Below are 24,030 nucleotides of genomic sequence, written 5' to 3'. Positions count from 1 at the left end.
GTGAGAAATTTGGCTTTTTTTTTTTAGATTATTTGAATTGATGATGTCCACATTTTCTTGGGGTGACAAAATACTCATGTGAGGGTTGACAAAATGACCATTTTCACTCAATAATTTTCCCACAAAATATCTTCACTGACAATTACTGGCTGATCCCACTGAAATATTTGTCCATTAAATGTTGCTGGATCAGGATTTCACATATGATTCCTGAGCACTCATCTTTCATCTCTAGTCCATAAAGAAAATGGGAAAATAAAAATTTCACTGAGAATATTGCCACCCTTACAGTGCTATCATGGATTTGGTGGTGCTTGAGTTGTGACAATGACACTGAAGAACATCAGCTGAGAGGTCAGGTGATTGTTCTGGGAGGGATGGGAGGTGGAAAGGAAAACAGAACCTACAACCAACAAATATGATCCATTAGCTTGGGTCATAGAGAATGACATGGACCTAAGCAGTTTGCACAGGTGAGGCCAAAATTTTGGCTGCCTTGCGTATATGTCAGGGCATGGGGGTGCATGTAGATGTATTACTGTAAACATCTTCTGTGTTCCTAAAGAGAAGTTTATAGAGTTGCTGATATATTTGCTCTGAGTCATGATCCACAGAGTGTCAGCTGGGAGACCATTTCCTTATGGAAATGAAAAAGAACAGAATAAATACATTTGGCCTTTCCATGAAATTCTAGGATGGAAGGCAAGTTCCCCTAGCAAGAACGACAAGAAGCTGTGCTCATTCTGGCATAAAAGACTTAAAAAAATGGCAATCAGTCTTACTGGGGTTTGAACATGGTGCTTATTAATCTGAATTTACATTTCTTCTGTTGAAACAGAGGGTTTACAAAGTGATCTGAATTAACATGAGCTGACAGTTGCTGTGCTTACAGACCTTCAACACACTGTGTACAAGGGAAATAGTTTCCTTCCCAGTCTTTGACATTCTCTGTTCAGAAGATTTTTTATTTTAACCCCAGTCCTAATTGCCCTTCAGTATCAAAATTAATTGTGTTTTCTGCTAAAAGGCCAGCGCAGTTTAAGGTTACTCCAGGGTCCCAGCAGCCGATGCATCTTCTATAAATGGCTTGATTGCCGTCTGTGGAGAGGAGTGCTGGGAGAGATTTGCTTGACCGAGGCTATACATTACAGTCCAATTAGTGTGAAGATCACTACATGAGTCTTTAACTTTATCTAGCAACTGTCGGAATCTCTAATGCTGGGAGTGTAGCGAGGAAGAGGGATGCAGAGCCCACCTGGGCGGCCATACAGAGGCTGCACAGCTTTCCAGGCTACCCTCTAACTGTCTTGCAGGCAGCAGAGGGAGCAGTTGGAGGACAGAAATACTCAGTGAGCTGCACTTCTCATCCTAGAGAGACTGAGATAAATATCCCCTTTCTTCCCCCTTTATTTCTTTGCTGCTTGATTGACATATAAGTGCATGAGTTTGATTTTTTAATTTTTTTCCCCTTCTTGGGTCTGTGAATCTGAGGTTTTGATTCGTTTAATGTAACGCAAGGCGGTGGATTGAAGTGGATGGGAGTCTGCTAGCTTTGGGTCCTCTGGGCTAATGGAGAAAGATGAACACATCAGGATGAAATTCCCACAATGATCTCCAGGGCTGGTTTCCTCCCTGGCACCGTCCCTCTGTCCTGCAGCCAAGCCTCTAAACTCGAGTTTTTCATTTAAGTATTCAAAACCGAGCAAATGTTACACTTTTCTTTGCTCTGTACAAGAGCTTGGGAGCTTCTGTTTGGCTCATGGCAAAGTCAAGCAAAAACGTAATTCCTGAGCTGAAAAGGCCAATTCTAACATTGAATGCACTTTGCACACCATAGAGTAGATCTAGAAAACAAGTAGTACAAGTAATCTGCTGCGAGGTAGAAATTACTCCATTTTTGATCTGCAAGGATGAGTATAGACTGTGATTTACCAGTGTAATAACTATGAATGGTCATCAGCTGAAACCATCTCTCTGTCGCCTTGAAGGGAAAGTGACCTTACAGCCCACATCAAACACATACTGTGCAAACACCAGCACACAAACATAATGAAAAATGAGTCTAAAATATTTCAACCCCACAGTTATGTTCATACAGCTTTGGACCACAAACTGCATAATCTTGGCCTCTATATTATTGTTAATGGTCGTTACAAAAAAGACAACAATGAAGCACCAGTTCTACCTCATCAGAGGCATCTGGAACATCTGGAATAATCTTTTGGCTTGTGCCCCAAGTCATTCAGGCCCTTGTCTGCAGTATTTAGGCCTCATATCTTCCAAAATGTTTTCCAAAAGTAGATGGAACAACTAGTATTAAACAAGACTATTAAGACATGTTGAGAAAGTTTGAAAGCTCATGAAAAATAGAATGTAAAGTCCCTGACATTTTTCACATCTCCCCCCTTTATTTTTCAGCTAATTTTAATGCTTAATGTCTTCTTTTCTGAGTCAGTCTCCAAACCAGGAAATGAAGAGGCAGCTGCAAAAGTGGGAAAAACATGGGGAGAAAAACTTGTTATTTGACACTGTCTCACAGAAGTTACAAAAATGGTGAACTTTCTGTAACAACTTCACTTCTCATCACAATCTAATTTGACACTGCAGCAATTATGATTAAAACAACAACAACAACCTATCTACATCAGTATATCAGCATTTGGGAGATTACATGGCACTGTAATATGTTAGACAGCAAAACCTTTAATTCCTTTTTTTTTTTTTTTTTTCCTTTTTAAAGATGTTAGTGGCATTAACACAGTTCTGGTATCCATCAAACTAGATCGCTACTCTTCTTATTTTGATGTACTACAGAAGTAATTGTCTTCTTCAGTATCTGAGGCATAGTCATAGACCTCAAACATTATTTTCAGTCCTGTTTTATCTGCTGGACTCACATACTCAGAATTCTACGCACCAGCAGATTTTCCGGCATGGTTCACAACAGATCTTGAGTCAATATGCAGTGTTGTGTTTGCACAACTCAGAAATAGGGAGTGTCTCTCAGAAGAATTTTAGATTAAATAAAGCTGGTAATGGGATGAAAGCTGAGTCTCTCATCCACTATTCTTCTAAAGGTTCTCTAAAGTGACAGAGAATTGAAACTCCTTCAAATGTTTCATGCAGACTAGCCATGCCGAACACTAGTTTTTTCCTGTGATAAAGAAAGTTGTGGGTTGCTCAATGTAGAAACAACTAACATCTAACTTACTAGAACTTAAGAAATTAAATATTCAGGAAGAAATATTGCACATGCAATAGGGTTGCCCTTCACAAAATACTATAGGATAAAGTAAGTGAAAAACCTATTTGGGAGAGGGGTAACAGAAGATAATGAGGTGGAGATCCTACCTTTTGGATATGGACAAACTGTGGATAAACTCCATTTTATTCAGATGAACAGCAAGTAAATTCCCACTCTTTGAGTTTCCCATCACCTACCCCTCATTACAGCTGTTTTCAGAGAAAATTAACTGCTGCAAAAGATAGCGAAGAAGCATGTTTCAAAGCAATATACAGTAATATTTCTAGGGGCCAAGGTAATGAAGAATGTAATACTGTGAAAGAAACTTTCTTGTGTGTGAAGTTCTTTCAGAATTGGTAACAAATGGATTTTATGATTCTTTTTTGAATATCCTGAATGAGCTAGTCTCAGATACAGCACACTGAAGCTTGGGCATTTAGTATGATCGCTTATGTGATGAGCATCAAATAATATTTAAACATTGCCCTAATTTAACACTTATTTGTGGCTGAAGCATTTCCAGCCTCTCTGCCTTAACAGTCTAGAAGGAATATAGAGGAAAACTCTGCATGTTAGAAAGTTATGAAACAAAGGCAAAGTGGAGAAGAGATGGAATATAAAGTCAAAATGAAACCCTCCATCTTTCTGTCAAGCTGAAACAATAAATAATAATGGCATCTTGCGTTTGTATAGTGGTTTTCACCCAGAAAGCCTGGAAAGCTCTTCGGAAACATTACAAACTACTGTGGAGGAATAAGAATGATTTCATACACTGATCAGTGAAGGCTCTCTCTTCTGTAAACAGTTACAGTCTACAGTAACATTACATCTCAGAATGGGACAGGTAGAGACTGATCCTGAGAGATATTGGGTGGATCTGTAGTTAGTCAGACTAAATCTTTGAAGTCCTGTGGGAGTTTACGCTGATGACAGTTATTGTTTCTCATGAACAGGCACTTGGTAAAGGAATAAAATTACAGATAGATGAAACAGCTCTTGATCCTAGTCTGTGAAATGTGGTAATAGCAGCCAAGGCTTTACAATTAAAATTCCCATTAATTCATCAATTGCAGGATGGTAAACATACTAATTTTAATGAGTCAGATCCTCTGTCCAGACATTCCACATTGTTATATGGCTGACATCCTTTCTTTCTTATTTTAAGCTATGTTGTATATAGGAAAAGGTATTTTAAAAGCTAGTTGAAAATAACAGAAACCTCCCAGGTTCGCATCTCTGTCATATTCAATTGTCAAGCAAAGAACGGGAAAAAAAACACAAAGAATGAGTAATGAGCAAGCTAAGGAAACTTGATTAAGCTTTCAATTCCTATCATATGTTTCACTTAAAAAAAAAAAAAATCACACCAGATACTGAAGAAGTCTGTTGGATATTAAGAGATGGCATAGATTTCCAGATCCTGAATGGAGAAAAATTCTTGCTGATTTTCATGGTCGTTTTGTTCCAAGAAGGATCACATAATTTTGGCTCTGGAATAATGTTTCTATAACTGACAATCAGCTCAGGAATTCCCTGCATGTGAATGTATTTCTCTATCAGCTGGCACAATGTATTTCTGCACTGGAGTACCACCAGCATCTCCTACTGCGGAGCAAAAGGCAGCAAAAGGAAAATGAATGAAACTGAGAAAAAACAGTTCCAGGGACAACAGAATTAAGAAATTGCCTTCAGATTTGTGTGTCTTCATTTTATTGGCTTCTGCTAGGGTATTTTGATGGGATTACATATTACTGGTGTGAATAGTCCTCTGCCTTAGCCTGAACAACTATTTTCATTACATTTGAAGAAATATACTCTTCCTGTCAAAACTGGCTGCAAGGAGGCAGAAAAAAAAAAAAAAAGTCATCCCTTTATCTGTTTATAAATTTTCTTATTTCCTGAGACTTTTAGCATCAGCCACCCTCCCATTTTTGGAAGCAGCAGCACCAGCAACTAATATGTGTGTTGTTGGACAGGGTACAATGACCGGCTTTGCTGGCAGGAGGGGATGCAACCCAAGCAATTGCTCATGATGCCTGGCCGTGACTCCTCACCACATGAAATAACTTTGTTCATTCCAGGAGTGCCTGAAATGCAACCGGAGTTTGACACAGGCAGGTGCTCGCTTTAGCAGCCTCTGTAATCTCCCATTCAGCATCCAGAATAGTGTCTGGAAAGTTCCTTTGTTCCCTTTCTGTCCCCAGCCATGCCAGTCCATCTGAGACCAATGTTTGTGATGTCCAGGCAAACTGATACTACATGAGAAGAAGGAACACACACCTGCATAACTAGTGGGCAAAGCAATTGTTAAACCTTATAAAGCTTTAAATATCAGCCTCTCTCGTCAACACCTGGCAAAAACACAGCATAAGAATTATGCAGCCCAAACAAGAAATGTTCGTAGCCTGCTGTTGAACCAAAGGCAGCTCTCAAAACTATAGCTATGAAATATTTATCTCCTCTGTGGCAGGATTTAGCACCAAATGAAGGTAAGACAGGGACAACATATCTGTACTTATTTCAACTGTTTTCAGTACTAAGTATTCTGTAAGACTATGAAATCGTGGAAAGTCTGGAAACTTCTCAATATCAGTGTTTTTTAGGCTTTTAGGGATGAATTTCTATGTCCTCTAAGTTTTTTTTAAGTCACTTGAGAGACTGACAATTTCAGATCAATGTTGAAAATCCAGTCTCTGGACCAGTAATTCCCATTTAAACCATAAGACACTCAAGTAAAAGCCTCACAGCACATTGTGTTACAAACATGAGCTGTTCAGCCATCCTGATTGACATCCTAAATTTTGCACATTAAATAATAGGGTCACTGCCTTCACAAAAGTATCATTCTTCCCAGATGGTAGAAACATTGTTGGATATTAAGAAAAAAATCTTTTTGTCAAATCAGTAATTTCAAGGTTACATTGCATTATTTTGAATTTCTCACTGATGGTGTTACTGGTTTTCCAGGTGGTTACTGGTGAAAGTCAGATAGTTCATTATGCAAAATCTATTTAGTTGGTGGAAAATAGGTTGATATGTTCAAAGGCACACAGGGTGGCAAAAGGACAAACTTTTGTTAAAAGTGAAAGTTGAATGCTTACTTCTCCTTCACACTTTCGAAAATCTCCTGCTGTTTTTACTTCTTGAACATGAGAAGGAGGTTGGTCAGAGCAGCTATTATGGGCTAGTTACAACAAATGCTTCACATCGTCGGTGACTGGGAGCCCCCAAGAGTTCCTGTCCCACATTTTGCCTGGCAATTAAATAGGCCGAGATATAATTTGCACCTCATATTCTCTATGTTGAAGGCAGTAGGCTTCTTCATTTTTAGCCTAACTCTTCTGTCACCTTCACCAGTTTTACATTATTTATGTTAACTCCATGGCCTAGGGGTGGGAGGAGGAGGGGAATTATTCCTAATTTACTGAAAGTGAGAGAAGAATCAGTCACTTCTTTCTTTAAATTTTTGTGGAGGATTGTTAATCAAAGTTAAAACAAATCTGTGTTCCAACGCAGAGGTGGGCGAGGAAATGTGTGCTTAACACATATGCACTTTGGGGCTCCTGCAGAAGGAAACAGAGTTCTGGAAACTGTTGTGAGAAAAACATTAAAGACACTAGACTCAATGCCATGCTGCAGACTGGAAATGAGGCTTTGGACAATATCCTGCTATGTTTGAACCTGCTGGAAGGGTTGCATTTTATTCTCTGTCCTGGGATGCATGACATAAATTATCTTCCTTTCTTATTTGCCTCACATTTGAGAAGAGCCTGGCTTGAAGTAGGGCAATGACTTAAAGTAGAAGCCAGGCAGAGAATACATCAGGTATTCGACCTGCAGGCCTATGAAATGCAGTGTCATCATAACCCAAAGGGCGTATCATTAGTCACTGAAGGAAGGAAGTGCAAGCATGCCTGGAGAAATCAATAGAAGGTCCTTGTCTGGTAACACGAAGAGAACAGCACCAATGTTTATGTCTTTGCCCTTCACATACTTTGCTCTTCCTTCCTCTCCAGCCACCTTTTCACTTTATCCAGAATTTCATTTTCCTGATTCCTGAGTAGAAACAGGCAAACGTAGTAACCAAGACCCAGGCTGCAATCCAGTCTTTTCTTAGGAAAAAAAAAATGTCAGGCCCTGTGTTTCTGTATGGTGGTTATCTGATTTGGCTCCTGCTAACTAAAAACATATGCAACTGGTTATCTCCATCAACACAGTTTAATTCAGCTCTGGTCCGTATTAGTGTGTTTTTCTGCAACTGATGTCTCTTAGTGCCATGGGTGAACTGTTGCTGTTAAAATCATGTTTAAATATGAAGATCAAACAAATGGTCCAAAGGTTTCCAGCTTCTAAAGATTCAGTAAGGAATATAAAAATACTTTGCCAAGCTTTAATTAAACCTAATAATTCTTCCCCAAGTTACCATCGTTTTGAAAAATGAGGAACCAGACTAATAGGAATATCAGAATTTTGCTGGAATATGGGATAGTAACTCAAAATTTTCAAGACCCCTTTTATTTTCGTAGCCCTGCACTTGACAAGTATTTTCAACATTGTACCTCAGTTTTCCCATCCATAAAATGAGCAAAACACTAGTAATATGCATCCTAGGGAAACTACAAAGCACCACGCATTACTGTCAGGAAAATGCTCTGAAATTATTCAACTGTATCTGTAGCAAAAAAACAACGACTTAACAAAATATGTTCAGGCAATGCACATTTGTCGGCTTCCATGAGAAAACTGTGAAGTGTTATGAATAATGCGGTTCGTTGGTGGCTGTTTGTTCTAAAAATCTCAATTTGTTCATTACATGAAGGCAAAGAAATCTTTTCATGCGCAGTTTGACCCTTCCTCACACTGCCTCTGATTTTCTTTCCATTTTGGCCCTTGACAAGAATACAAAATACACATCAAGGACAAGAATAAACTTTTTAGACTAAGATAACATTTGTATTATTAGAAGAGGTTAGGGTGTGCCTGGGAGGGCAGGAGGTAAATCTGCTGAACAGTCTAAAAGCTTTATTTATGAAAACATCCTTTTTAAGAACAGAGGAAAGAAGTAATATTGCTAATAATGTCACAACAAACTCCAAGATTCTTATTCAGCCAAGCTCTGCACATGCATACATGTGCATACTCACTTCAGACAGGAGCTTGTCTTAGTATATAAAATTTGGACCCTAGATCAGTTTTCTAGCTAAAGCAAATCAGCCTAAGTTTATGAAACTCAATGGAATAACATGAGTTTACCTCAGCTAAGGGCTATCACAATGTCTCTTAATTGCAACCAGGAAAATCAGAAGTATGTTATACAGTACTGAATGCAGTTGTCTCCAATCAGAAGAAGCAAAGTATCTTCCCTGACAAGTTTAAGAGCTTCTGACACGTCTGTCTCGCTAGTCGTTTACCTAATAACCCACTTACCAGTGGAAAACTCTGAAATCAACCTTCCCAAGGTCAGCTGAACTCCCCAATGCTTCCTGAAGGAAACCAAGAATCTTCTAGGCTGCTCTCAATTAAAAAAAAAAAAAAGGAAAAAAAGACACAAATACAATAATGGATACATTTTGTACCTGCTTGTATGATTTAAAAGCCAACATCCTTTTATTTTTTCCTAGTTCTTGCGTAGTTGAGCACTTAGTCTTGAGTTTGTTAACTAGTTTATTGAGACTTTTCACAGTTTGTGAGACAGCCCTTTGTAGGAGAGAATCCAAGCTGCTAATTCCTGTTCCCTGAAGATTTCTGAGAATAACATTTCTGTCCTGTCAAAGCACAAATGGTATGAAACTGTAGAATTGGCTGCCGTTCCCTGTTTGGAGCTTGAGCGCACTATAAAGGGGCAAAGGCCAGGCTAGGTTAAAAAAAAAAAGCAAAATGAAACCTCCCACTGAAACACCTTTGGGAACGCTTCCCTTCAGCTGCTCCTCATGCTTTAAATAGTTTGTCCCACCTCTACCAGTTTGGTAGGTGTTGGTCCAGCACCAAAACAGGAGTAAAGAGCTGAAATATTCAATATTAAGACGTGGACTTGATCTCTCACCAGAGATCTGTCCTCCAAAAGGAGACTGAATTCAAAACAAGTTAAGCTGAACACCTTACATATCTAAAGGAATTTAACCGCATCTCTGCTGACAGCAGAAAAGCTAAATTAATAAATAAACAAGACATAATTTGGGAGTTTTTTTTGCATAGTATTTTATAGGCACATAAAAATATTATAATGAAATATAACTTTCCTCTCACAACAGAGTGTTTGGGCTGTCTCCTTAAAATGTACACTCCAAGCACATTGAGAGCTTTGCACAGTTGAAATATAATTTTATTTTGAATAATATTCTTTTTCATCACATATATGCCACTATGGCTTATTTTTAACATAGTCATGTCATCATATCAGTGAGATCATGGTGCAGAATGTCCTACTGAGCAGTAGAGGTGAACTGGCTTCATAATAAATAGAAATTCAAACCCTTCTAACTGTATCATATGAATGTAAAACAGAGATGCTGTTTGACACCTGTGGGACAGAGGCAAAAAGCTTTTGTGAAAGAAAATACTTGTGTACCTCCCTTAGGAAAAGAAATTTTGTGTTCTAGAGAATCTTCAATTTCTTCTGGATATATGAACTACATATATGTGTCCATTCTGCAGGCAGCCAACCCTTGTCATAACTTTATTTTGACCATAACAGAATAGATTGTCATACTGATTGGAAATTTGAAGCAAAAGATTCCACTGGCATAACACATATTGTTCAAATACAATATTTCTCCCACATTTACATGCCCATCTTATTAATAATCAGATTTTATTTTTATGTTTTAGGCATACTCTAAATGCATTAAAATATGTAACTTTGTCTCAAAGTATTTGTAGCTGGAAAGTGAAAGAGTGAATGAATTAACTTAAATTTGTTTGACCTCTGAATTTTTCAGTTTATAAACAAATCCAAAAAATAAAAATAATTTATGGAAATTAAAATGTCTTTTAGGATTATACTTCCAGCATATCAAAAATGAAAACTAAACCATTTCAAACGAAATCAGCGATTTCTCTAGATACCACACCATATTCCAGTTGTGTTTTTAGCATATCTTAGTGGTTTAAATTGAAAAAAAAAAGAAAAAAAAAAGAAAAAAAAAGGAAAAAGAGGAAAAAAGTGGTAACATCATCTTTGAAAGATTAATATTAGAATAATCTTTTTCTACTTTAAAAATAAATATTTGGTTTGGGGTGAAGGCTTGAATGACTGAGTCTAACTGGGATAAATTCTCCACGTGTCTTTTTTTGGATTTCCTTTTCAAAAGTTCCCGCTAACACTTCTCCAAACTCTGCTGTTGGTGGGAAAAGGGGTAGAAACCCCTAGCCAAGAGCTCAAACTGCTTTGAAATTCATAGTTCAATGTTATTTGTTTGGTTGGGGGCTCTTTCTTTTTCTTTTAATAAACTATCCCCCAAAGCCTATCTACCTAATGAGTATTATCTGCTTAATTTCCTGCAGGCTTCTATGCAGAAGCAGGTCAGTTGGTTTAATTATCAGCTATGGAGACGTGAAGGAGCTTGAAATTCAATTGAAATATACAGCAGCCTTTTTTTCCCCTGGATTCCTTTGCATGAACAAAAATACCTGTTCAAAGAATAGATTGACTCAGCTGTGACTTAAAGAAAGATAAGCTTCTGTGGCGGGAAGGTAATAATGCTATTATTGTCCATTGGACAGAGTGTATTTGCACGGTGATTAGTGATGGCTCATACAGTGAAATGTTATACACAGGTATTTACCTTCTGACTATCAAATCTCTTTGGTTTTAAAATGTAGTCCTACTCCCTCTCTGTGCATCACGCTGTCGATTAAGTGCCAGACAGACCCAGAAATGCCTTATGAATTTTGGAGTCTTCAATCCATATGATACTATTCAGACGATGGACTCTTCATCGCTGTGACAGAAAGGCACGCAACACTTACTTCAGTGATTGGATCCCTCGCTGGGAGTTTTTTGCACAGGAGGGAAAAGCTTTTTCTTTTAGAATAGGCTTTTTCTGTGTCCTAGATAGAGTGTGAGCAGGGCTAAATAAGCAATAGTAGGTTGCCATGCCTTCCAAGTCCATTTCTTTTCTTTTTCTATAATTCTGGGATTTATTATTAGCAAGTCTTTATTCGGAGACAGGCATGTAGAGGGAGCATTCATAAGGAAGGAAATCCAATTAATTTTGTTAGAAATCCTATAGTCTCTCAGTGAACACAGACTTCCACCACAAATCTGCAAGTTTATAGAGCCAGTAAGGCACTCGGAGCATCTGCACAGCCGAGAGATGGAGATTGGTCTCAGTATGGATAGAGTGATATCTGTAATATCCCATAGAAATCCATGGAGAACACTTAGGAAAGCACAATATCCTTTAAATGTAACCTTGATAAAGAAAGGAAAAGTCTCCTGTTCCTGAATAAAAAACAAGCCCCGACAGGTTGGAATTGATACCAGCATTTGCTGCTGCCAGAAACTCCTGCCGTGCGCCTGAATGCTGCAAAAGTGTTGATTATTTTTAACTGTTGGTTTATCGTCCATCCTTAAGGATGGAGGAATTTCAGGAGCAACAATTACTAATAAAGAAAAAAAGTTTAGTGTTATTGCAGACTTCTAGATAAAATGCCTAAGGGGCAGGGGTGAGTGAACAAAGTAAGCTGAAAGAAAAAAGCAGGTATCTGAGGTTTGTCTCAGAGAGAGCAGCTTAGAAACCCCTGAACTGAGGGTTCTTTATATATAGCACCACATTGAGTGACAAAATGGTAGCTGTCATAATGTGCCAGTTAACATGTCCAATATGAGCCGATCGTTTAGTGTCCCCTGGGATTAGAAGACAGAAACATGACAAAGAACAAAGAACTTGGATCAATAATGCTTGGGGAAATAAGACAGAGAAGGTTATTTACTCTGCATTGATCCATTGCTGCAGTCGCGTAAACTTGGCCTGTTTTTCTTTTGTTAACCTTTAAGCTTGAGTATACTCACAAGCAACTAGGGAGCCAACTAACAGGTGTAGATTAAGGATCGAAGGAGGTCATCGTACCTCTGTCACCACGAGGCACCCATGTAACAACATCCCTGAAGAAATTTAAACATCAATAGCCATAATAAGGGCAAATTTATCAAGCTTGGCCTACTTTTGCTGGGAGCCTGGCTGTGTCCAGTCAGTTTGCCCTTGCTAAAGCTCAATTGATTTGGACATTCTTTTACTAGAGTTGATTATCAATTGTGACACAACAAATTTGTTAGCTTCCAAGCACTGGAGTTGGTGTTGCCATTGGAGCCTCTGAAGTGAAAACACCTGGCCACGCTCAAGCGTTACTCCTGTGGAGAAAAAAAAAATGGAAAGGAGATGGAGAAGGAGGAGGAGGGGGAGGAAGAAGGAGAGAGAGGAGGAGGGAAGGGGAACAGAAAAGCGGAGAAGCCCTTCGGTGATCTCTCTATGGATGCTGGTTGCATTGGAGGTACCTGTCCCGTGCAGCTGGAACATCTGCCACTTTTGGAAAAGTAGGAGCATCAGAAAATATCAACTTGAAGAAAACCGTTTTCGGCCGGAAAAGCCCTGACAGCTGTTAGCTATTCATTTTTTATGTTTTATGATTTGTCACCTAAGTCATATGGAATCATTCCTGTTCTGTGTGTGGATGACAGACTTTTAAAATCAAGAAGTAATGAATACCGTATGATGGGCAGCAAGATTCTTTAAATGTGACTATTCAAAAGAAATAATTATTCTTGCTGAACTCCACATAACTTGTTAAAAGCGAAAATTCATTCAGTGATGTTCAAGAGCTGCAGCAAATTAGACTAAGTGGACATTATATGTAGAAATGTTTGTTTTAAATACTCACTCTCTATTTTTCAGTTTACTAGTAAATGTTTCATGTTGTGCCAATAGTATTAGCAATACATTAAAAATGTAATTGTAATTTAGCATTATTATAGTAGTTTTCCTGTTTTTCTGGATCAAAGTATATGGCACTTCTCATGCTATAAAAGATTTCACCTTATGAATCATTGAATAAAGTAAAAACAATCAAATAATATAAAGAGAAAACATCTTATACTAAAAATTGAAAACCATAGCTAAAAATTCTGAAAAGAGAAGTTTATAATGTATGTTAGCCTTCATAAAACAGGCGTTTTACCCAGAATTTGTGGATTAAAGCAGTGGCCAAACTGAATAATTCCTTTGAGATTAACATTCTGGCTTTTGATCAACACATTAAAATACCTGTGCAGGACGAATGCCCATATGTCTCAAGTGCAAGGGCACAAAATCAGTTCACCGTGAATGAAGGCATTTGCAACTGAGTTGCATTTCTTTATGTTGCTGGTCAGATATACATGATCATATCCAGCACTCATTGGCAGCTGATAGCTTAGGTGAATAGATTTACAGGCATGGCTCTGTTTCTCATTTCCCACCCTGTAGTATTTTCGGTCACGACTGGCATTCAGGCATTTACCAACAAATCCAAGGCTCAGCTCAGTGTTTTGCAATGGACTCTGGAAAGTAACTCTGTGTATTACGCTTCCTATTGCAGCTTGATTTCACATGGCAGACAGAGACGTGGTTGCTTGGATTATCCTTTATCCTATTAATATGGCAATCAGAAAACTCTAAGGATAATTTGAGAAAATTTGCATTTTTCTTTCTCTTTATCTGTAATTATGAGGCACAAACAAGGAACCTACTGACAAAGGAAATCAGATTCTACTTTCCTCTTAGAGATGGGAATCTGTTGTTTGCATCTCTTGGCATGGAAAGATTCAGCTTGTGACCCTTGCCCCATCACCCGTAAAAGTGTCACCACACTTTTTAAGAGCATTTAAGGCATTTAAGAGCATGGGAGGGAGAAGGCAGCAGCTTTTAGGGCATCAGAAATGACAGTAATATGCACTGGGATGGTCTGCAGAAGCAGAGTGCGTTAGGCAGTTGTATTAGATCAATCTGTGCCAGAAGAGAAGCCACTGACAATTTATTTCTGTGTTGGAGAATGAGCTGTAAAGTGCACAGTCCTCATTAGGATAAATGGAGGACAGATCAGTTTGGTCATCACCAAAACTTTCTACCAGGCAATGGCTGTTCAGAGATCTATGTGAAATGAGTTAGGGCTCTCTTTGACCTGTCAATATGATAAAAACCAGCATCCTGGTTCACAATAATCAGCATCCTTGGCTGAGGGTCTGTGGGTTGCGTGAGCATGGAGAATGAATTACCCTCTTTTCACTAGACGTGGTCCCTCTAGGTCAGGGCTCAGGCAAGAGGAAAAAAGCGTTTTGGAGTTGCTGTGATTTACAGCTGAGGACCTGGTCTTTAATACTCAGTGGGGCTTTGAAGGTACTTATGGGGAGCACGGGAGCATGGGGATTGGACTTGCCTTAGAGGGGCAGAGAAAAAGCCCATTTTATGGAGATGCCAAGGGTGCTGGAGCCTGCTTTTTGTGCTGTCACCTGCCCCATGGACCCTCTGGGAAGGATGGGATCATGGCACAGGACATTGTCCCCCGACAAGACACATTGCAGCCACATGCAGTCCTCAGTTTGCAGCTCTGAAGTTTCCAAACCCCCATGTGATACTGCAGAGCACTGTGCAAGATGGGGTTGCAGAAAGAGGTCCTGAAGCCAAACAAAGGCTGATTCACTCCCCAGGGCAACATTTGGGATACTCTAAGGAAACTGCCTCAGTGCTTGCCCCTGCGGTGGACTGCTCAAAAATAACAGAGAGCGAATGAGCCAGGCTGGAAAGGATGCAGGATCAGATCTGCTAACCAAAGAGGGAAAAGTCATTATAAAAAACAGCATGAAAAGACACTGGGAGAGAAAATAGAGAAGAAAAAGGAAAAGAGAGAGGGAAAGACATACAAGCAATACTTTATATTCTGAAAGATGTATGTGAAAAAGCTCCAATTCACCTTTCAAAAGCACTTAAACCCAAGTGTTAGAGTAAGCAAAATAAGCCTTTCAAACTCGGTTATGGAGCCAAAAGCATATGGCGGTGCCTTAAGACACCGCATTTCCTGGTTGCATGCTTATGCTAGCATGTCTTCCTCACCCAGAGGCCTTGTCCACACTGACCTGTTCCCTTGTAATGGCCAGTTGGCCACTTGGCTCCACTCCCAGTAGCCAGCGCTCTCCAAGCGTGACATCGATCATTGCTGTAGTAAGGAAGATGGCACTTACCTGATGGGGTAGGCGGAAGCTCCCTCTCTTACCATATGCTGGGAATTGTCAGTGGCTGCTTGAAGCCAAGGCTGGCTTTTTCTCCTGCCAGGAAACAGGCCTTTTCCTGAGCCTGCCAAAAAAAAAAAAAAAGAGAAAAAAAAAATGAGAAGGAGGAAAAAAAAGTTTTTGTATATTACGTTTCATGCTGAACAGTTTTATAGCAGGCTGGGTAGTGCCGGGAATTATAGATCGCAGTTTCCTTTGGCACTGGGGACAGACAGCAGACAGTGAAACAAGAGGCACTACAATGCACAAAGAGGGAACAAAAAAAGGAAAGACAAAAGAAAGTGTTTATATAGATTCTCTCCAGAAATACAAGATCTGCCACAGCCAGGCAGACTACTGAATCATTAAAGCTAGCATCCTGACTCCAGCGGTGCTTCAGAGGAAGAAGAGGGGAGGAGGCGTGCTGCCAGCTGTTCCACGTCCTTCAGAGAGCATCACCTTCCTGATCCCAGCCCAACCACATCCTGGCACATAACACTTGACTGCTCAGTAACCTTTCTCAGCTCCACAGACCCCACCCCACTTCCCTTTTCACTTTTCAGGTTGGAAGAAGCCTGTTGTCCACATTTGTTCATACTACTACCCTAAACACACTGATGCTGGAACCAGCTTCCCAGTCAGTTTTAGCTCTGTGCTGTGGAGTAGAGCCAACATGGACAAGAGAGATGTTGATCCCCTCTAAAGGAGACCTGAAAACTGTATTTGCCCAGGCAAAGTTTGGAAAGTGCTCCCAGTTACGTGGCTTGGATAAGCGTGGCTGTGACATCTCACAAAACAGTGTGGATTTTGTTTCCTCCAAGTGTCATTGCTAATGCTATGATAGTCCCCCAAATAACCATCCCTCAAATGCTGACACAATCCTCAGAAACCCAAGAAAGGAAGACCAACATCTCTGTAAAGCATCTGGAAACGGAAAAAAAAAACAAGGAGATTGGGAAAAAGAAAGGACGTAATCTTTTCTTGTTTCTGGTGGAGAGAACACTGATGCTGGGTCAGAAGATATAGGGTTTTGAAATACATCCCCTACTCCTCTATACAAATATTCCTTGTTTCCTTCTTTTTACTCCCTTTTCATGGAAATTGCAGAAAAACAAAGTAGGAAAAAAACATCATTCAGACAGTGAAGAGAACTCCTCTGATTCACAAATCATAAAAGTTTTATCTTTCAGTGAGGGGGTGGAGTTGAAGTGGTTCAAAATCCAGGCCAAGGAATTACTTCACATTTCTTCTAAGGAATAAAACCTTTTTTTTTAAAAAAAAAGAAGGGTCTATTTTGTATTACTCAGCAGTTCTTTTTTTTTTATCCTTCTATGGAAAGTTGTTGGTTTTTTTCCCTAATGAAGTGTTTATTACGCAGTCCTGCACACTCACACATCCACACGCGCGCACACAAACACAGAGCTCTTTATGAAGAGAAAATCAGGCTGGCGCTGCAAAAATGCAGAGAAGATCTTTCGCTAAAATGATCTCAAGGTCAGTTTTGGGGGTCTTTAGGTTTCTATATTCAATCCAACCACGTTTCATGTCTCCGCTTTGCTTGCTTAACTTACAAGAAACTTGGGCACAATTTTGCTTGTGTTGGCAGTTTTTAGGTGTGGATTCATGCAGGCTATTTACAAGATGCCAAGGGATGTCAAATCCTGAACATGTGTTTTTGTCCTACAGTCATTCTCTGACAGCAGAAATAGTCTGCAGCTTATCAGATCCATTTGCTGATATTTAACATCTTTTTTTCCCGACAAAGGTTTGGGGTGAGATGAATTTTAATGTTCCTCTGCGCTGAAGCTGACAAAAAAAAAAAAATTCTTTATGCATCTAACTTAGAAAGTGGAGCTTTACACTGCGAGGGGGAAAAAAGACAACTCCCTTATTTACAGCATTTTTACTTTTCCTACATAGAGACAATTCCACTTGTTTTTTAAAACACTTAAATTATTTGTTAAACATTTTACTCAATCAAGAGGTACAGCCCCATAGTCATAGATTAAGACACACGCTTTTAGGGAAGGTAATGCATTTTAATGTATATCCCTGATATAATTGATAACACACAAAAAAATTATTATAATTTTAGAGGGGATTATATTTAAATAAATTTGAGCAAGACATAAAATTACATTTCTTCCACTTTTTAAAGATTATTTTTATAATAAAAGAAAGCAAAATAATTTTTAAAATGTAAAGATTTAGTTAAAATTATCAACTAGAAATAACAATTTCTGAGCCTATAATTCCCAGACAATTATAGCAAATAGTGAAGTCCCTAAATCAAGGGTTTTATAAAAATATATAAATCCTCAAATACTAGAAGGAATACTTCAGAAAGAAGATGAAGACTTAAACAAGCATCGATATAGAAGGTGAGGTAGTAATTTTGGAGAACATTTGCATATTGTGAGCACAAATATGACAAGTGAGTTTAATTACAGGCAAAAATTGCTAACAGGAAGACGGACATTTTTTATGAATCCGAGTCATTACAAATACTTGAACCATGTTTACTGTGTGGGGCGCCTTTTAAATTTGCAGCGCCATATACATGTGTTTTCATATCACAGTAGATTTGTCATCCCTGGTTTCTGCAGACTTCATTCTACTTAGAACTATTTTTCTCCACTAACCACCTTCATCAAGTTCTCTGTTTCAGCACAGCCTATATGTTAAAACATGCCCAACACTGTAACCTTATGCAGAGAGGTACTACTCAGAAGAAAAAAAAAAGCCTAATTTTTTTTTTTTTTTCCTGGCAGTGAACAGAGAAAGCTAATCTGGAAGTTTGAATGCTCAATGTCTCCTCCAAAATTATCCAGACTGCTTTTGTTTGCAGAAGTCAGATTGTGCAAGCTATTGGTATGTGGCTTGTCCTGGTAAGTTAAGAAGAACAATCTACTTGAGAGGCTTCCAATTATTCTTACTTCTGGTCAGGTTAGATACACAATTAGATCAGATCCCTGACAGGTTTTTGGCTTCTTCAGTTTCAGATCAAGCCATTATTAGTCCAAGTGCATGCAGATGGAAATGATTTATTTTCTGTTAGCTGTTACATGAATTTGATTGTCAACAAGATCTTTCTCAGCTTTCACCAAGGTTTGGAGTCAGTCTTTGCATCTGAGGTGGGGTGTCCACCTCGGCCACCTCAGCCAGATGAGTTTGTTTTGGCGGAGGCACCTCAGCTGATCAAAACTCGCAGAACTTAGCTTGATTCTGTCTGTGTGGACCTCTGAAACTGCACATTTCACAGGAAAGGGACGTATGGGCAGAGGTGACTCCTGGGATTCTTCCTGCCTGCGGTTTCCTCTTCTGCTACTGCGCTGCCAGCTCTTCTCAATATATTGCTGTTCCACTGGGCCTTGTCCTTTACTTTGTTGGCAAATAAGGTAAATGACCCCTATTCTGGCTGTCCATATGCTGCTAACATCGCTGGTTTTGTTTCAGCAAACTGCATGAGGATGGTATAGACAGATGCCAAAAAGAGGGCCCCCATAAGCCCAACAGGCCCTGCTGTGAATCACCAAAGTGCCAGGGTGAGTGGCAGCCGGCATCTCCTTAGTTATTGAAGAGAGCAGCTGTGTCATGTTCGGTTAGTTTACATCATAATCTAAATCAACCATGAAGGATGAAGATGCATAGAAGGAAAGGAAAAAAAGTAAAAAACCTCAAAGCCACCACAATAAACTGAAGGGATGTGTTCAAACAAACTCCTGTACAAACTGCATTTGGATTTGGTCCTAACTAAACAGAGAGATTGCAGGGAAACGGGTGACTCAGCTGCCAATTCCTTACAAAGTGTCTGCATAACCTGAGAGAGAGAGAAGAACTTTGTCCTCTATATGCAGATGTTTGTACACTTATTTTTTCCCCTCTGCTTCCACATACTTGTCTTCCTCCTGTGGCCCTGACAATTCATTAGTTCTCACCTTGGAATGGAAGCAGGTCCAGGGAGAGCAGGCATGTTCGTTATAGTTTGGCACGTGGAGTGTGTTAATTGTGATACAGCTAAAGGCTGTTACCGCAGATTAAAAAAAGGACTGTGACACCTGTCTCCAAATGAGAGGTGGCTTCAGCTCAGGCTTCGGCTCCAAGAACTTGCCTGGTCATGAAGAAGTCCTTTTTTGACAAATGTATGGTAAAAAATGACTTTATTTCTTGTATGCAAAGGATTTATGTTTTTTTTATGATTTATTTTTTTTTTTCTTTCCTCCAGGTGAAGCAGTGGTTTGATGGAGAGAAGAAAAAGGGTAGGGAAAAAGGTTGTAAAAGGATGACTCTTGGCTATGAAAGTCATTTTGCCTGAGGTCAGGAAGGTTGAGATGTTTTTACACCTCTTTCCTCTTTGTGCTTATATATGTAGCTTGGATGCAGATATTTAGGTGCTATCGAGTATAGGAGTGTGGTTTATACATAACAGTAGAAAATAGACCAAATAAGAGTGAGACATTATTCCTTTATTTGTATTCTGTTTTTAGCACATCTGTGAAGTTTTGAGGCAAACTTCTGATAGGTATGTTAGGAAAAATTTGCCTAGCTTTAAAATGGACCTTTAATAATGAGGTGCCCTGGAATACGGTGAGGATACAGTGAGCAGAATATATTCTGCTCTACTTTCTTTCCTACAAAGAAAGGACTAATTTCTTGGGAACTGCTAGAAAGAAGTTGTCTAAAACTGCAGCATTCTTCAGCTCATCACAACTAGTGGAGACTCCTTAATTAGAGGTGAAACAGGCGAGCACAGAGCTGAGGCTCTGCTGGGCAGCCAGGTCATCATTGCAGCCTTTAGAGCATAGGTAGCCTCAGTGTTTTTCTGGTAGGCACTTGACCTGTAAGGTATATTTTAGATGAAGTCCATCTCTTACATGGTACGTAGCGGAAACTGAGGAAGAAGAGGCAGCTCTGACGATATGATGTCTCTGTGGCTTCAGAAGGTGTTAAGCAGGGCTGACTTTGTGAGAAATGGGATAAAAGAAATGAATGCTTAAATCAGTTGAGCATCCCCTAACAGCTGCTGCTGCTGCTGAAAATCAGCTGAAGGTCAGCAGCAACTGAAGGCCTGTGCTGGCTATCCCCCTGACCAATCTGCCAGAGACTGTGCTAGAAGACTCCAGAGAAAAACATGAGGTTTGTCAGCTTGATCTTTAATGTTTTTAGGGTGGGTGGCAACTAGAAACCGTATACCCTCTGTGGTATGGCATGGAGTAGTGTTTCTTAGTGGATATCTACCTGCAAACCAGGTCTCTTCTGGGTGTAAAAAATAAATATCTACTGTATGTCCTACACTAAGTCTCTTAGAGAGCTTGGATGAGCTAGATGGGTCCTCGTCTCCTCAGAAGGAGGAGACAAAGGTCAGAGAGACAAAGGTCTCTCTAAGAGCTGCCTGATAGAAACATCTTGCTTCTCTGAGCAGCTAAGGGAGGAGACATGAAGTATGACATCTTCCTGGAGCCAGAATTAGAGACAACGGCAGTGTGCAGGCACAAGCTCAGCTTGTTTAAAAAAGCTCCTTGAAAAACAATATGAAAAATCATGTTTTTCTCTTTCAAATGATCCCTACTTGAGAAGATGCATAATTTTTCTGGTCTTTAGGGTGGGGATTCCAGTAACAGCTTCCTGTAGCAGGTATTGTTGGTTAATGGGCTGCAGCAAATGTGCAGTAGAAAGTTGGGTTACTTTTCACCCCCTGCAAAATTTTTTCAGATATGAAGACAAAGAATGTTTAAGCCAGATACCTCTCACTTTCCAAGCACAATACATAGTTTCCCATCTTTCTTCAAATGCAGCTCCTTTTGCAAGTCTCTGTGGAGAACAATGCAATAATCAGCTCTTAACATCTAATTATGCCCTTCCCTTTACAAAAGAAACTCATATTCTTAAATAACACTTCCTGGCAGCAAAGAGCTTTGTGGCTCCCTTTGAAAGAGAGGGGAAAACAATGCAACCCAACCCAAATATCTTCAGATCATTAATGTACAGGGAATTGGGTGCAGAATCCTTTCTTAGCCTCATCACTAGACAAAAATAATACTTACCCCTGAGCACTTGGCTGCGTTCTTGTACTGAATGTAGACAATAATCTAATCAATTAACAATTCTCATTCTGATGAACATTTTCCTGTGAATTGTTTCAAGAGCTGGAAAAAAAAAGAAAATACAAATAACTGAGACTCTTGCTGGAAAGATTATGGCTGACCAAGAGTTTACTCTTTCGTTCTTGGCTCCTTGTAGCAATTCAGATTCTTCTCCCTGCTGGGTGAAATGTCAACCTGCAGGGTAATAAGCTAAAAAAGGCCCTTTTCACTGAAATCTTACCCCTGTTTTGCCCAGAGGCGTTTCATAGCATAAGCAAAGCACTTGAGGTCTGCAACTACTGGCCTACACAGCAACTTTCCTTTGTCTGTGCTTCAGGAATAGGGTTGGGTTTTGTTTTTTAATATAAAGAATGTTTGGGGTTTTTTTTCTTTTTGTGGAGTAAATTTCAGCCCTGAAATGTATGATATGTGCTGCATTTGGTGCACTCTCCCCGAGGCAAACCAGGGGATCTGTAAGTGGTACTATTTTTCCTATCAGCCCTGGAGAGTAGTGTGGCAGCCCTGCGTGTTATTAATGGATAAAATCTGAGCAGCAGCCAACCCCAAGGTGAACCCTATGCATTTAAAACATTTCATCAGACAGCTAAGTATTTTTTTTTCCTTCACTACAGCGGATATCTCTACTGCCACCACTCAATAGATCCCGATAGAAGAGAGCAATAGCTGGACTCACTAATGTGAAAATTGATAGTATGAGCTCTCCAATGAAATATAAACAGCTCTGTGTTTCTTAAGTGTCAATATCACGGGGCTGGGCTGAGGAGGTGGTGCAGTGGATTAACCCTAGAATTATCTAGAAGGGGAGGGGGAGAAACTGGTAAATAGGAAATATTTGTCCAATCAGCCAGGGCTCCTTTCTCAAGTGGATAAGATGGGCTGTTGTTGACTCCCAGCCACTGTCACCTAGAAACTCAGCTACAGTTTACAGCTCTGTAAACTATAGTATTTCCGGAGGTGGCAGGAAGGTCAGACTGGACTTCTTCTCTCCTAGCCCCTGCCGCTTTTGGCTTGAAAAGCTGGGTAAAAAAAAGGGAAAAGGAAATGGTGTGAGAATTAGGGCTGCAACTTTGCAGATGCCTTTGCAGGTGCACAGACAGGCACGCTGCACTGGGAGCAGCTCCTGGCAAGCTGCAACTCTGCTGTCAGAACAGCATTTATTAGAAGAGCAGCTTATTCTGGAGGGAAAACCTGCAACATGCAGAACAAATACCCTTGCAGGAGAACTGAAACCTTGCATGCTTATTCCCTCTTACAGGAACACTTGGTGTAACCAGAAGCATCCATGCAATGGAAGGCAGGTGGTCTGGTGTTTGGATGTTTCCAAGGGTCAGATTACCTAAACTTTTTCACTGTTGTTGGCACCAGCTATGGATTTTGAAGGAATGTTACTTTGCACCTTTTGCTCTGGCTGGGGAACTGAAAACAGCCATGAACATTCCTTTGCTGCCATCAGAGTCACCTCCTGATTCCCATACCTGAGCTGGACATTGCTAGGTGTGTGTTACAAATAGCCCAGAGCAATGCTATTCTTTTGACAAAGAAATGGTTTCCATGGAAACTTTTAAATGTACCCAAGATTATGTAAGTTTATATCCAATATACCTCCAAAACATTTGTATTGATAGATTGCAGAAACACATTTTTAAAAAATAATTTACTTAAATTTCTTTGGCATTTGTTCTTTTTGAGAAAAACAGGTGATTATGCATATTGCTTCTTAATATTTAATTAGTAAGATTATTGAGCTAAGTGTGGGCAAATAGGTTTGCAATAAACCTAGCTTGGACTGGCATGGGTTGGGAGGGAGCAAGAGAATAGAAAAATACAAACCACACATCACAACGTCACCCCAAACACCTTTGTAAATATATATATATTTAGCGCATAAAGTGCTCTTCATGCCCGTGTGGCTGAAGACTTGGATGTCTTATCTTCAGTTTCACTTCTTCAGCTTGTTTACTGAGCTTTCAATCTGCTTGTTGAGGCTGAAGGACTCTTCTAGTTCTGAGTCAACCGTGGAACCAAAGCACCTGGTGGAGGATCATAGCTAAGTTGAGGGTCCTTAACCCTGAGTGAGCAGACTGAAGATTAGTAAACAAGCCAAAACAGACTTAAGATAAGGTGGCTGAGCAGCCCTTAGGGAGAAGCAGGGAAAGGGGAGTGTTAGCAAGGGGGAATCACTCATCTGCACAGCAATAAATATGTGAGGAGAGCACTGCCACCAAGCACTCTCAAATCAGCAGATTTCTTATAAGATAAGTACTCATGGGTATGGATTTATGCCTATGCAAAGCAGCTTTCAGCCTGCCCCAAGTCACTGGGAAGCTTCTCACTAGAGGTGCATATGAAAACCTTCCCTGCAAAAAAAAATTTCCTCCCTGCACGAAAATTTGTGCATGCTTTAAATTTAATTCTAAGTGCCATAAGTCCAAGCTTTGTTT

At 39.7% G+C, this 24,030-nt stretch overlaps 1 long non-coding RNA gene across 3 annotated transcripts; it reads left to right on the top strand.

Moving 5' to 3' along the window:
• Positions 1-16,858: 16,858 nt before the first annotated feature.
• Positions 16,859-19,832, top strand: LOC128853407 (uncharacterized). 3 transcript variants are annotated; one of them, XR_008451957.1, is made up of 4 exons: positions 16,859-16,979; positions 18,257-18,373; positions 18,748-18,883; positions 19,711-19,832. It is a non-coding gene; the product is annotated as an uncharacterized LOC128853407 (long non-coding RNA). The 3 variants fall into 3 exon arrangements; XR_008451956.1 differs by having other exon boundaries at positions 18,257-18,883; XR_008451955.1 differs by having other exon boundaries at positions 18,257-19,030; positions 19,711-19,822.
• The last annotated feature ends 4,198 nt before the right edge of the window (positions 19,833-24,030 follow it).

The sequence above is a fragment of the Cuculus canorus genome, chromosome 12 (assembly GCF_017976375.1).
Source record: "Cuculus canorus isolate bCucCan1 chromosome 12, bCucCan1.pri, whole genome shotgun sequence".
NCBI classification, from domain to species: Eukaryota; Metazoa; Chordata; class Aves; order Cuculiformes; family Cuculidae; genus Cuculus; species Cuculus canorus.
The sequence above is the reverse complement of the archived record's forward strand: the minus strand, read 5'-3'. Positions and strand labels throughout refer to the sequence as shown.